The 14737-nt window shown below is 44.1% G+C and overlaps 1 protein-coding gene across 6 annotated transcripts in view; it reads left to right on the top strand.

Moving 5' to 3' along the window:
* The window catches only part of HGFAC (HGF activator), a 1108062-nt gene that overhangs the window by 158354 nt on the left and 934971 nt on the right, over window positions 1-14737 (top strand). The window lies entirely within an intron of this gene.

Below are 14737 nucleotides of genomic sequence, written 5' to 3'. Positions count from 1 at the left end.
AGCTTCTCCTCCTCAGCGATTTCAATATTCATCTGGATTCTCCTGATACGGCCACTCTACTTTTCTGCAACTTCTATGACTCTCACTCCCTCAACATTCTTCCCTCTGGCCCAGCCCACTCAGCCGGGCACATCCTGGATGCACTCATCTCAGCTGATATTTCCTTCTGTAATCCTCTTACTACTCCTCTCTCCTGGTATGACCACGCTCTCCTCTCCTCCCATCTCAACCTCTCCCTGCACTGCCAGTCTCGTTCTTCGTCATTCAAACAACGAAGTGAGTGTCAGTAGCTGCTTTTGCTGCCTCATTCATCCCCCCATTCCTACCTTTCACTCTCACATTGACTCAGCTCTTACTAACCTTCACCTCTCCATCTCCAACACCCTTGAAATCTTTCCGCCTGCCATAAGGGTCTCCGTATGAAGCCAGCTTCCAAGTGCAATAGCTGGTATGATTATGATCTAGCCTTGCAGAAACACAAGTGCAAAGCTGCGGAACAGAAGTGGTTGGCTTCTAGCACATCCTCTGACAAACTGGCCTCCTCCAAAGGCTAAATTGACTCTCCATATGCTCCAAGAAACGGGCCCATATCCAATCCCACATCTCTGGGGCCTCAAACAACACGGCTGAACTTTTCAATATCTGCAAGGAACTTGCCAATCCTAATGGAGTCTCCTCTTCTCCTCTTCCTTCTCAGTCCCTCTGCACAGCATTGGCCGTCCATTTCACAACCAAAACTCAGGACATCGTGTCCTCTCTCTCCCTTTTGCCCCTCCCTCCCCCGCCTATACTGTCCCTCCCATCCCCCTACCACCTACTCTCCTTCTTCTCACTCATAGCACTTGATGAGGTTACCAAGACAGTCAGCTCTATGAAGGTCTCCTCCAAACAGGTGCTTCCCAGCTTCTCTAGAACTATCAAGGACAACATTGCCTCTCTGGCACCCTCCTTAGCTAAATTCTGTAACCACTACTTTGCCCGTGACTGCTTTCCTTCACCTGTCAAACACTCCCTTGTGCATCTCCTCCTAAAAAAGCTGTCTGAGGACCTTACAACTACCATTTTATCTCCACTATCCACTACACCCCCATTGGAGAAGCTGGCCATCTTCCAACTAATCCATCACACTGAATCTGTTGGCTGCCTCCATGACCACCAGTCTGGCTTCAGAGCAGCTAGAGGCATGTAAACTGCTCTCCTGAATACCCGTGATGACCTGTTCTCTAGCCTCGACTCCTATAGGGCTTCTTCCCTTATCCTCCTCGATCTGTCCTCTGCCTTTGACACAGTCAACCACTCCATCCTCACTCCATTCTCATAAATCAGCTGTTTGATACCCTGGGTATCAGGGACCGGGCACTGGACTGGATGACCTCTTTCCTCTCGAATCGGCCCTCCCAAATGCAACTTGGCCCTTTTCCCTCCTTTAACTCACTCTCACCTTGCAGAGTCCCTCAGGGTTCTATCATCTTGCCGTGGCTTTTCAACATTTACCTCGCCCCTCTGGCCCACTTGATCGCCCCCATCACCCCTCATTTCCAGTGTTATGTTCGGCTCATTCCATCAGAGCCCTATACACAATCACATCCACATGTTCAGGTTTTACAGAAAATCCAGTCTTAGGGGAGCGTGCACAGAGCTATTCAAACCCAGGACCTCAGTTAGGCAGGGTGGGTGTTTTGAGTAAGAGCTGGAAGAAGGAGCCTGGCAAGATAGGGGGAGGTAGTGGTAGGAGTACCTTTGGAGAAAGTCTCAGGAAACTGGAGAAGTTGTCCAGGGGGCAGACAATACTGGAGCCTGGGATCTGGATGAGAAATCCAAGAAATTGGAGAGAACATCCCGCAGCGCTGGAGCAGGAGGCAAGGAATCGGAGAGTGGTGGTCAAGGACGGTGAAAGGAACCAGAAGACGATGGTAATCCAAGGGGTGATGAAGTTGAAAGAGAAAGTAACTGTGAGGAGCATAATACTCTAAGGGGTGAAGAAGTTGGGGAGAAAGTAACCAGGAGACGAAGACATCATTTAGGTGTTGCCAGAAGTTGCCGCTGCTACACATGGCTTCCCCTTTGGAACCGCTGGGGCACGCCTTGCTACCCATGTGCACAGGGTTGCAAGTGCAGCATAAGGGAAGGACAGTAGACAGGGTCACCACTGTTATCGACTGAGCTTGCTAATCAGATACGATCTGAGCGGTTATGTTTTGAACCCGGTACCTGCTGCTGCTCTATAATGTGTGAGGAACACTGCTGAGTTGATTTGTCCTTGCATTCAGTGTCACATACTACAGCTCTACAGTTTAAGCTTTTTCAGTTCTGCTGTAATAAGCAGTTCCCAGCAGCCAGGAACATCAATGGGGTGAGCTTTGCACTGTATGAATTCTTAGTGAACCTGAACATATATGGGATAAAGAACCCCCTATTGTATGTTATAAGGATATTGAAAGTCAGCGAGGAGTTCTGTGACCAAATGGCAGAGTTCCATTACAAGGTCATGTGTGAATTGCAAATATCCTTTTTACGTACAATAGAGGGTATTTTATTTCTTATAATACAAGGCCACACACTGTCATCTCCTACCTGGCCTTCTGCTTAATCTATAGTAAGGGGTCTTCCATTTGCTGTGCCATATAATTAATGGCAATTGTGTTTGGATTTAAAAAGCTAACATGGAGCTTGCAATGTGTTGCAGAAAAATAGTTTCAGCATTTTAATAAAAATGAATCGTAAACAACGTTTTCATGTTATGCTTTATGGTAAGGAAAAACTTAACTGATTACAGACCAGTTGTGATGTCATTTTCTTTTTACAGGTCAGTTTTGGTGTCACAACTAGCCTGTAATAAGACAATTGTTTACAGGCATTTATACGGAAATTGCAGGCTGTCGTGTATTATATTCATAGTTGAGCTAATCAGTTTATAGTTCGTCCCATGCATGTGCATTTCTTCATACTAATGGGCAAATGTGTGGGCAGCCCTTAAACGTTATTCGGTTGAGAAATGTTTTGCTTTTTAATGAATTCTGTAAATTAAATGTGTACATTGCAAACATTAAATACTAGGAAGTAAATGTACCGTTGTGTTGCATACACTTCTACCATTGGCACATGTACATGTGTGGTTGCATCTACTATATTGTAGCTGGTTCTGTTTTATGGGGCTCCATCTTGTATATTCTAGAACTACCTGATCTTATGTGGCTATGAATAGCATATAATGGCTGCACTTGAGCATGTGATGCTGTTTTTAGCTGAGTATGTCAATAGATGGCATATGTTGACTGTAACTTACCCTCTGACACTGTACTGGGAATGAAAGCAGTACCATTGGTGTATGATGGGTCTACAGGATGTGCCTGTCGTATCATGACTTCACCCTTGGTATTTCAAGACACCCTAGTTTATATAAGGTTACAAACTAAAATAGCAGTTTCTATATTGTAGTATATGGTTTAGGGCCATTTTAGGTGCCTTTCTTTACATTTGTGATGCCACTTCCTGTGATGTTATTGGGTATGCAATGTCCCTTCCGTGACCTCTGGCCTTTTGGTGTATTGACATCCCTGGCTTCAGGTGCAATCACTGCCCTCACCAGATCAGAGACCACAGGTGCAGATTCCTACTAGAAGACCTATCCACGGGTAGGAGGGAATACAATATAAGAATACCCATGCCCTGCTGGGCAGTGTGGGTTGCAGGAGCAGGACGCTTGTCTTTGGAGAAGATTGGTAAATGGAGAATGGTGGAAGAAGCAGAAACAGGAAAGACAGGTGGGGAGTGAGGATTTCGCATCAGTGGAAAGAAGGGGGAGGTGTTTGACAAATAAAAGGGTGAAGGAGGATGTAACATATAGGTGAGAGTGGACCAGAAGAGGTGTAAGCCCAGGTGAAGGTGGTAACACCAGTGGTTGAGAGAGAGTAAAAAGAGGCGGTGAGAGTTAAGGGAAGGGGTAGTAAAGTTGAAAACATCACGAGAGTAAAGTGAAAGTCAAGAAGTGGTGGTCATTGCCAGAGTAAATGAGGGGCTGGTAAGAGCCAAGGAGGAGGTGTCAGAATCAGTGAGTGGAAGTGTGACACGGAGGAGGTAACATTTGAGTGAGGGACTGATAAGTCAGAGATGGAAGAAAGAACACTATAAGGAGGGTGTGCCAAGAAAAGTGTAAGCCAAGGGTGTACAGGCAAGACTAGAGAGATAACATCAGGAATAGACCTGCAGGCTATGATTGGAACATCAAGTGGTATGACCAGGGCTGAGGAGGGAATGGCCCAATACCTAGTAAGCGAGATAAGGCATGTTACGGCAGTCCTTAGACATGTGAATTGGGGGAGGAACGAGATGAGGCTATGGAGATTACTGTGATACTAGATAAGGCGATTTAGGGAAACCAGGAGAAGAAAACCCAGGCCCAGCAAGGACCCATAGTTTCCTATCAATGTTTCCCTTATGGCTCGGTTCAATTAACCATCTGCTCACATGTTTTTACAACGTAGTGTGTTATGCAGTACAGGGTACAAAGCCCCACCTCTAGGTCCGACCAAGAAGAAGGCTTTGGGTTGCCCTTCACTCTGGTCTTGATCCTTGTCCCCCTCCCCCCGATGTGCCTTCAACTAAAGCCAGAGATCTTGGAGCCATCTTTCACTCGTCTTTCCTTCCTCCCTCATACTCAGGACATTGCCAAGAAGTACAACTATCAGCTCTTCCTTCTCAAAGGAATTCTACCTTTTCTCACTTTCCCTCAGAAGCTCAATTTGACTGCCCTAGTTCTCTCTAGGCTTGACTACTGTAACAGCCTCCTCCTGAATCTTCCTTCTTCCACTCTGCGGCCCCTCCAGCTTACCCAGAATAGGGCAGCGAGACTTATCCTTGGCCTTAAGCCCAGGGGCTGCATCTCTCCTGCACTAAAAAGTCTTCACTGGCTCCCGGTTGCTGCACGGATTAAATTCAAATCACTCTGCATCATCCACAAGGCTGTCTTGGCTTGGGGACCACACTATCTTCAACTTTATCTCACTAAATACTCTCCCTCTAGACCACTTCGCTCCTCTGGCACCAACCCGTTGTGCGTAAAGCATTTTGCTAAACAGAGAGCAGGAGGGTGCTCACTTTCCTCTGCGGACATCCTGCTTTGGAATAGCCTCCACCTGCCCCTGCGACTTGAGCAGGATCTTCTCAAATTCCAGAAGCTCCTTAAGACTTTCCTCTTTTCCTCCTCCTTCTCTCCTCTGCTAGTTGCTCAATCGGTGTCCTTGGCCCTTATGCATCTCCGGGGCCTCGACCCCCACACCAATTCTTCCCAGCTCCTGTCTTTCCACAGCACTTTGCATCTGCACACGTTCCGCTCTAGAGACTCGCACTTACAACTTCTGTGTAGCACTCTACATTCCTAGCACTTCGTCCATGGCTCACCCATGGGCTCGGACTCCCCAGTCCTTATCACCTCTTCCCTCTTCCTTTCTGCACTTGCACATTCTGAATGCTCACAAGGCATAGTAGGTTTGTTCCCCTCCCTCTTCCCCCCCCTCTGCTCCTAAATATTGTGTTCTGACATTGTAATGTATTTCCCACTCTCCATCCCTCCCTGCGCTGTGGGCACTTTGAAACAGTATATTCTTAGTGTATAAGCGCCTAAGAAGCAAACAATAAACAAATACATAAAATAAATAAATAAAGCCTGCAGCACCAGAAAATGGTGAGATAACCCTGGTAGGATTGTATGAATTGGGAAATATGCTTCTGTGACCAGGAAGACCTAGATACAGCCCTACAGATAATGGATTTATCAGCCACTTTTACTCATAGAAAATTGACAAATACTCCCCAAAAATAAATATAGCAAGTTTAAATACTCCCACCAAAAATAGGAAACAGACATCAGAGCTTGTGTCCCTGCTTTGGACCAGTAGTACATGTCGTACCATGGGAAGAAACTATTATTATTACGGTCTGAGCCAAAGAGGTAAAATGTATCTGTTACCCTGCATGAATAACTAGGTACAAAGCAATATTACAAAACACTTTGTTTTACAGTCAAAAACATATGTTTACTCGCTTATAGAATACTCCCATTGGAAATGGGACTTACTTTTACTCCCTAAAAAATAATTTTACTCCCAACATTCGAAAATTGGAAGTAAAATACTGGCACTTCAAAACCTTACCTGGAGCACTGCCTAGAAACACCACAGAAGAGGCACTGGCCAAGGGGAGGTTTCTGGGGGAGAGACCAATCCTGAACTGTACTTTGTTTGGGAAGATCACATTTTTGTTAGAGTTGACCAATCTTGTAACCAATTGTAACCAATACATTAATAAAGATAATGAACTCTGACATATGGTCTGACATCTTTCTAGATCTCAGGTGGAAACCTGTGATGACACCTAAAGGTCCATTCTCATCTGTTGCTCTGTGTACATGAGTAGTGGCTAACTCAGCCCAACACTACCACTAAACCAGCAGTGATCCCATTCATAAAGGTGAAACAGGCACATCCGGACAGGTAAACCTCCTTTGCCACTTTTGGTAATGTGGGCTGAGGGAAGTCTTTACTACTCAAGAGGTGTCTGAGCATTTACAGGAGCAACACAAACAACAATAGTATAATGGCATCAAAATAAAAGAATGTCCAACAAAGGTTCTGTAAAAATAAGATCTTTAATTAAATGAACAAATGTGCATGCAACTAATAAAAACGCTGCTGGCCCACCCTGTGAGGGCAAACACAGAGAACAAACTTTCAGAATAAAGGAGCACTCTAGGTTTGTAGGCAGAGGTGCTCATGCAAAATAGTTCAGCAGCGATTTTCCGAGTTCATGAAGGTGCCTTTAAGAAAAGTAGAGAAGGGGACTTAAACATCACTAGTGTGCGTTAGGGCCTCTTCAAATACCTTCAGTTTCTTTTCTTTGGGACTTAACAGTGTTGAGCCAGGCATCTAGGCACTATAATGCAGTCGAGACATCTTCAAGACGGTGCTCACAGTGGATCAAGTTTGCGCTCGAGACTACTAAATTTGGAAAGAATCAGGATCTGGATGGCTTAAAGAGCAGCAAGTGGCTTGAAGTACTGTTAGTGCCAAAGGCAGCACTGCAGGTCGTCTAGCAGCTCAAAGTGAGTCAAGCATGTTCAAGCTGGCGTCAAAAGAATCTGGAGGTGGCAGATAGGTTTGTCCTGCTTTCTGGGATTTGCAAGCACTGAGGGACCCAGTCCTGTGTCTCAGGGACAAAACAAGTACTTTCTTGCACTCTTCCCAGCCAGGAAGGCTTGTGGAGAGGACTTGCATGGGTTCTGTCACTTCCAGTGTCATTGTCCTGGGTACAGTGCCTCGGTTGCAGTAGGGCTCGTCCAAACAGCATGTTCACAACAAATGTGCCCTGAGATGGTATTACTACAAAATATCGAATCCATTATTGTACATATACTTTTACTGCAAATTTTGAAGTAATGAAAATATCGAGTAGCCATATGCCGCCAAGCGGTTCGGGGGTTGCAGGGATGTCCCTTGCTTCCTTGTTTCGCAACAATACACAGCCAAGGGGACCATGGACTGCGGGGGTGTCCCCTGCTTCCTGCGCACAGTTAAAATCCAGTCACAAGAAACAGAGAGCAATAAAGTTAACAACAAAAAAGAAAAAACGACTTTCTCTGGGCAGAAACACCTCAGTAGAGTAAAGACAGTTGGAGAAGTTCTGTGAACATTTGGCTGTGCATTCTCAAGGTGGAGTGATAAGGGCGACCATGAACATCATGGGTGGAAAGTGAAAGCATTCCTCGTAGCTGCGCAGTGCAGGCAGCTTTTATAACAAAAAGTACTACATACTGTTTAGATCATTTCTATTTGTGACATTGTCGAAAATATCCAGCACTCAAAGAGAAAAGCTGTGTAATGGGTTGGGCGTTCCAGCAAACAATTACTGCTGTGCGTGTGGTTTAGTTTAGGGGTCTTACCAGCTTGTGTTTATGGTAATTAAAATGTTTTGTAACTCATAAGAGTTAATGTACAATACCTAGGAACATTTTGATATTTGTGGGTTATAGATGTGGATGTCCTGCTGTCGTTGTGACGTGCTTACTGTTTCACAGTAAAAATCCTACCTTGAATTTAAAATCGAATTCATGTAAAGGTTACCTATAAACGTACCTGTTATGCATTGTGTGGCATAGTATGCAGTTGGTTATTCTGTTAGTACTTAGCGTGCAGCTGAATGTCTTCTTTCGTTATATGGCTTTTATTCGACAATTATTCATTTGCCAACACGTACAATTTCCACAATTACAATAGTTAAGGATAAAACACATACATTATTGAAACACAGGTTAAAATCTATCAAAACATGTAAAGATACAATTTGCCTAAATCATCGCAACATCGCAGCACTATTACTTCAATGAGTCCAGTGCATCACTTTACAGTCCCCTAAGCGGGCAAATACATAACACATTTCAGTAAATCGAGATGAAGCCAAATCGCCCCTTCCATTGTGATCCCCTACAGTTCCCAGTTAACAATGGAAGGGGGCACATTCCATCGATACAAGCAGTACAACATAAAGGGAGCCAGGCTTAAAAGCAACCCTGGAGTCCATCGATAGTGCCATAGTCTCTGGGGGATGTGCTAACAGCCCATAAGCCGGTAAGATAGCTCAGCGATTTGAACGCTCGTTGCTGCGATCTGAGCGTGATCTGCAGGTCGCAGGTTTCGAATCCCGGCAAGGCCAACTCAGCCTTTCATCCTTCCGAGGTCGATAAATAAGTACCAATTTCGTATGGGTGATATTGTATGTAAATATGTGCTCTGTAAAGCACTTTGGATTAAGGCGCTATATAAATAACACATCATTATCATTATAACAAATTGAGTGCATTTCTTCTTGCCCGAGGGGGTGTGCAAAAAGCGATAAGGTGCACTTGATCACTTTGCAGCATTGATGATTGACGATTAAAATCTTATTGTATTAATCACAGTGGAAGGTAACATTTTTATTTACCATATTTGTATAGGGCTATCAGCTCGTATTGCCCCCAGCTTTCAATACTCTCACTGTCATGGACCAAGCCTGATGAATGTAGCTTGCCACGAAATGAACAATATATTCATATCATGGCAATGCCGTGACAGCATTAGCGCTTCGCTTGTCTGACGTATGCCATATTGGTTGCAGATTGTCTTGAAATACTTGTTCCGAGCCACATTATATCCCAGACAGGAAAAAAGGAAATGGCCTAGGGATTTCATGGCTGAACCACACATCGGGCATAGGCCGTTTCCAGTTGCATCCCATTTGCTTGTTAGATATGCTAGGTTCAGTTGGCCCAGCCTGAATTTCATGTACAAGTTGCATGCATTAGGAGGATTGACCATGTCTAGGTATTTTTCACCCCTGGGGAGAATTTAATCGCCAGGTAGTAGTTCTCCATTGCCAACCTCTACATGCATTAGTCATGTCCACTTCAGCTGCCTCCTGTGATGCAATCTTTAGGTTTGCCTGCTAGACCATCCATGATACCCAGGGGGTAATGCCAATGGTCATCTAAATTGTACTTTGTTAGATATTCTTTGACGTGGATAAACCATGGCAAGGATCTACTGCCCTTGGATGCCAGCATGTCAATTACTGCCTCACGAGATGTCTACACTCTAAGCCAATGGAGAACTGGCTTGAGGACTACATCCCCATTAATCAGCCTAAGGCCGAGCTCTAAATAAATGGTGGTGGCTTTCCACAAAACCCAGTTTACTGCAGGCTGCATATCCCCATGTCTCCGCACCATAGAGCGCTGCAGATTTCGCTTGGGCAGTATACATAGTGAGGACAGTGGTGATAGCCCCCTCACCCCCGGCCATGAGCAAGAAAGAATCTCCAAATTGCACCAGCATATTTCTCTAGGGTGGAGGTAGATTTCACAAGTTGAGTTGTGCAGCTTCCCTGGTCATTGAATCTTACCCCAGGTTAGTGAAAACATCAGTCTTGTTCTAATGGGGTGCCATTAATGTACAATCAGGTTTTATTAAACCTTTTAAACTTTGGTCGTAAGGTTAAGGGTTTTGTCTTCTCTATGTTTACCTCAAGTTGGAGCTCAGTACATTTTTCAACAAAGGCTTGCAGTGTGGTCTCCAGTCCCCTGGCTGATGATGATAAAAGCACATCGCCATCTGCATAAAAGAGCCTAGGGATTGCTTCGGAACTAAGTTTTGGTTGGTCAAAGAAATTTAATCTGACGTGGCAGATAACCTCATCAATGTAGATAAGAAACAACAGGGGGTGAGCACACATCCGTGTCTCACCCCTCTAGTTACCATGAAAGGCTCTGTCAGTTGGCCCCCCAGTCCGCATCGCTCCGATGCTTTATTGTGTGAGTAGAGTTGTACTATAATCTGCAGATGGTTTCCATGTACCTCTACTCTGGCCAGAATGGACTAAAGCGTTGTCTGTGCCACACAGTCAAAAGAGGTTCTGAGATCCACAAAACTCCGAATATAGGTTCATGTTTCTCAAGATCATGTACTTCTGTATGACTAGTTGTAGGTCAGAACATCTGGTCCATAGCACTAATTTTCGGCCAAAACCCTGCTTGTAGATGATCAACAATATCCTCCTGCACAACCCATGTCTGTAAATGCTCATAAATCTTTTTGGCAAATACTTTCCCCACACCATCCAGCAAGGAGATTGGCCTAAAATTTGCTGGGCCCTCTCTACCTTCTTTTTTGTAGATTGGTATGATGGTAGCAATTTGCCAGCACAGAGGCCCTTTATTAAGTATAAGAATCACATTGAACATTTGCCACAATATCGGTGCAAATACACCTGGTTCATCTTTAATTAGATCGATGGGGACAAAGATCCGGTCCTGGCGCCTTGTCCCATCTTTGGGATTGGATTGTGTTAGTGACTTCCTGTATCTCTAACCGAATCAGGCATGTATTTCCCCCTCTGTCTGGTTTCTCCCAAATGGCCTCCCAGGTTGTTGTGCCCTCTTGCTCGGCTGGTACTGCCGTAAGGTTCTGAAAATGTTCCCTCCACTTGCTCAGGGTAATGTTATCAACAAGGTAATTGCCACCACCTTCTTTATTCCTGTAGACAGTGGAAGCTTCCTGGAGGCTCTCACATTCCAGCCATACTTGGTTGTTTTTTTTTAGACTTAATTAACTGTCGATAGTTTTCACTTAGATGCCTCAGACCAGCCCTGTCCATGCCCGGACCAGTCTTTAGACAGACTGAAATATCAAGCTTTGCTGTGTTGCAATCCTCGTCATACCAAGGGCCAGTTTACATGGCACTTTTTTTACTCTTTTACAGGTCATTTTGTAACATAGGATTGTTTGAGTTTTGCGTTTTGAGTCATTTATATCGCGCACCAGATGAACTAAATCGTATTTGGGCGCAGATGGAAAACTGTGGATATTGAAATGTCTTTCTCCAGAATAGTAAGTAGATTGCCCCCATCAGTATTTCCCTTGGGGAATATCAACAGAACAGATGGGTTTTTAGGGCCTTGCGAAATATCATAAGTGTCTTGGCCTCTCTGATATGTCCCGGTAGCTTATTCCATAGTCTGGGTCCATAGACCCCAAATCTACGGTCTCCTTTGCTCACATATTTTCACCGCGGAACTTGAAGTAGATTCTTTTCCCCTGAGCGTAACTGCCGACTAGGAATGTAGGTCTTAATTTTGTCAGATAGGGAGCCTGGTGCCAATTTATTTATACATTTAAAAACTAGGCAGAGAGTTTTGAACTCAATTCGCTCTTTCACTGCTAGCCAATGTAGAGATTTCCTCAAATTGGTGATTGGTGCCTTTTTTGATACCCCACACACTAACCTAACCGCAGCATTTTGGGCCATCTGCAATCTGCGCAGCTAGAATGCTGGTATTCCTTCCAACAATGCGTTTCCATAATCCAGGCGCGCGTTTACAAGTGTCCCTACAACCACTGCTCTATCCTCATTTGTAATAAATGGCAGAATGTGTCTCAGTAATCTTAGTGTGTAGAATGCTGACTGTACCTTTGTACTAATATGCGCCACACAACCCATGTTGTCTTCCCACACGCAGCACAAATTATTTATTTTCTTTGCAAAATTGAGCGGCGCTCCTAGGAAACATGGTGGCAACATATGTTTGTTCTGTTTCAGATGATGTTTTGAGGCAAATAATGATACTTCCGTTTTGCTAGCGTTTAGCAGCAATTGGTTAGCACACATCCAATTCTGGACCTCTTGTAGACACTGTTCCACTATTGCAAATGTGTCTTCAACTCTCTGCACCTTTAGGAACACCGGAGTATCATCCGCGTACGAATGAAAGTTGATGTTATATTTCCTCAGTATGTCCATAATCAGTTTAACGTATAAGTTAAAAAGCAGAGGTGAGAGTGAAGATTCCTGAGGAACCCCACATTTTTGTAAGACGGAATCTGACAGGAAGTCACCCAACCGGACCCTTTGTTCTCTTTTAAACAGGAAAGACTCAAACCATTGAAGGGCTTGATTTGAGATTTTTCCTACTTCCCTCAGTCGTTTCAACAGGATCCCATGGTCTATCGCTCGTTAAGTTTTTAGTCATCTGTCTTTCCAAATGAATTTAGCTATATTGCAAGAATTGTACTGTTGAGGGGGACGATTTTAAGAAAGAAATACGGGCATTTTCATTTTTCTTGTTAAGAATTAGATAGAACTTGCACTTACCGATTTTAACTGTAGGCATGTGTTAGAACCATAAAAGAACTTAAAAAAATTGTTGTGTTGAACGCCCTTTGCCGAGTTTGAAGAGACGGCAGGGAAACATTGGAAACACTATGTTTCCCAGGTGCCCAGTGCTCGCGCTCTGCTGTTGACGCGAGGCACATGCGACGCAGGGTATAACTGGGCTGCGTCAGCGCGAAGCGCTGACGCAAAGCCTGTTATAGGCCTGTTAGTGGCCAGAGTGTGGTGTGTGGCAGGAAGCTCTGTTGAACAGAGTATTAACTCTGACCAGTACATGCACGTAACAAGGTGAGACAAAAATTAGCTCTATAGACGGGATGGGAACCGGGCACACTAGGAATAGTATAGTATTTACTAATAATGAATTAAAAGCATTGGACATGAGGGGAGGTTCTCTTTCCCTGCGTTCACTGAACAAAATCAGGAGTCTGGGCACCGAAAGAAGCCATGGTGGGGGAACGTTATTAAACAAAGATGACAATAGTGCAAAAGTGTTCAGAGCAGCATTGCTTAATGTTAGGTCAGCAGTGAAGCATGCCACAGAGATATACGACCTTATTCATTCTCTCGACCTGGATTGCTTTGTCTTGACTGAAACATGGTTTAACGAAGTATCACAGGCCATGTACCATCTTCTGGTTCCTCAAGGATACTCGATACAAACCATTAATAGGTCAGGAAAAAGAGGAGGTGGTATAGCAGCCACTATCCGGGCACCACTCAAGATTTCGCATTTGCAAACTTTGGAGTGGGATGATAACATCCAGATAGGACATGCATGCATTCAGTGCACCCCAAATAGAACCGTAAAAATTCTGTTCGGATATCGACCTCCAGGTCCTGCACGGGAATTTTTGGACAACTTAGAAACTTTTCTAATAGATACAGGCAGTGAGCATCAATAGCTGCTCTGCCTGGGTGGCTTCAATATTTGGGTGGAAGATGTGAGTAACCCAGATGGCAGGGAACTTTGGGGATCCTGGAAGCCCATGAAATGAAGTTGCTAGTATCTTCTCCCTCACATTGCCAAGGTCACTGTTTGGATGTATTGATACACAGAGGGGAGATGGTACACTACATAGACACTATTCCATTGTCATGGACTGATCATTTTGTTAGAACTTTTGAATTAGCACCACCAGAAAAAAGTTTGGGAAAGCAGGCCGAGCACATATTTGGTCAATTTCGTAGGTCAAAAGATCTACTGAATATCTCAGGGGAGGATTTGAAGTAAGCTTTGACTCAAATGAATAACTACCTGACATGTGAAGAATTTTTCAATAAAGGCACAGATATCATGGGTAGGATTTGTAATGAATATGCTCCTCTCCAACCAAATAGAGCTAGGAAGATTACTAACCCGTGGTTCTCACAGGATCTTGCGGAAAAAAGGAGACTCTTAAGAGCCTCCGAACAAATATGGAGAAAAAAGCATACAGAGAGTAACCTAGAAATAGTAAAGAAATTCACTAGTGAATATAGAAAAGCCATCTTTGAGGCCAAATCTAAATTCATGATGAATAAAATTGACAAAGCTATTAACAGACCACGAGATCTATATGCAGTGGTCTCTCAATTAGCAAACCCGAGATGCGCATCAATAGCCTCAGAGATTTCTCAAGCACAGGCTGAGGATTTCAACAACTATTTTATAGATAAAATAGATTTAATACAAGCAAAAATTGCTGAAATCACCCCAGTACATCCCCAGGACCATCTAGATACAATAGAAGGTACTGGACCAGATTGGGGATCCAGAAATCAGATTTGGCTAGGAAGACATACGGAGGTGGGTTTTAACTCGTTTGTATTTACGGAAGTTTCAGAGGGTAGGGTTTGTTCCCTTCTCTCCGAGTTAAAGGCCACCAATGATATGCTGTATGCCATTCCATTTGCAGTAGCTAAACGAGTAGCTCTAGATATTGCCCCATTTGTTACGAAGTTCGTAAATAAATCTTTAACATCAGGCATAGTACCCCAAATTCGGAAGAAATCTGTAGTAACTCCACTATCAAAGAAACCTAACTTAGATCCTAAGAAT

Source organism: Ambystoma mexicanum, chromosome 6q (genome assembly GCF_040938575.1).
Source record: "Ambystoma mexicanum isolate Mex_15411 chromosome 6q, UKY_AmexF1_1, whole genome shotgun sequence".
Lineage (NCBI taxonomy): Eukaryota > Metazoa > Chordata > Amphibia > Caudata > Ambystomatidae > Ambystoma > Ambystoma mexicanum.
The sequence above is the reverse complement of the archived record's forward strand: the minus strand, read 5'-3'. Positions and strand labels throughout refer to the sequence as shown.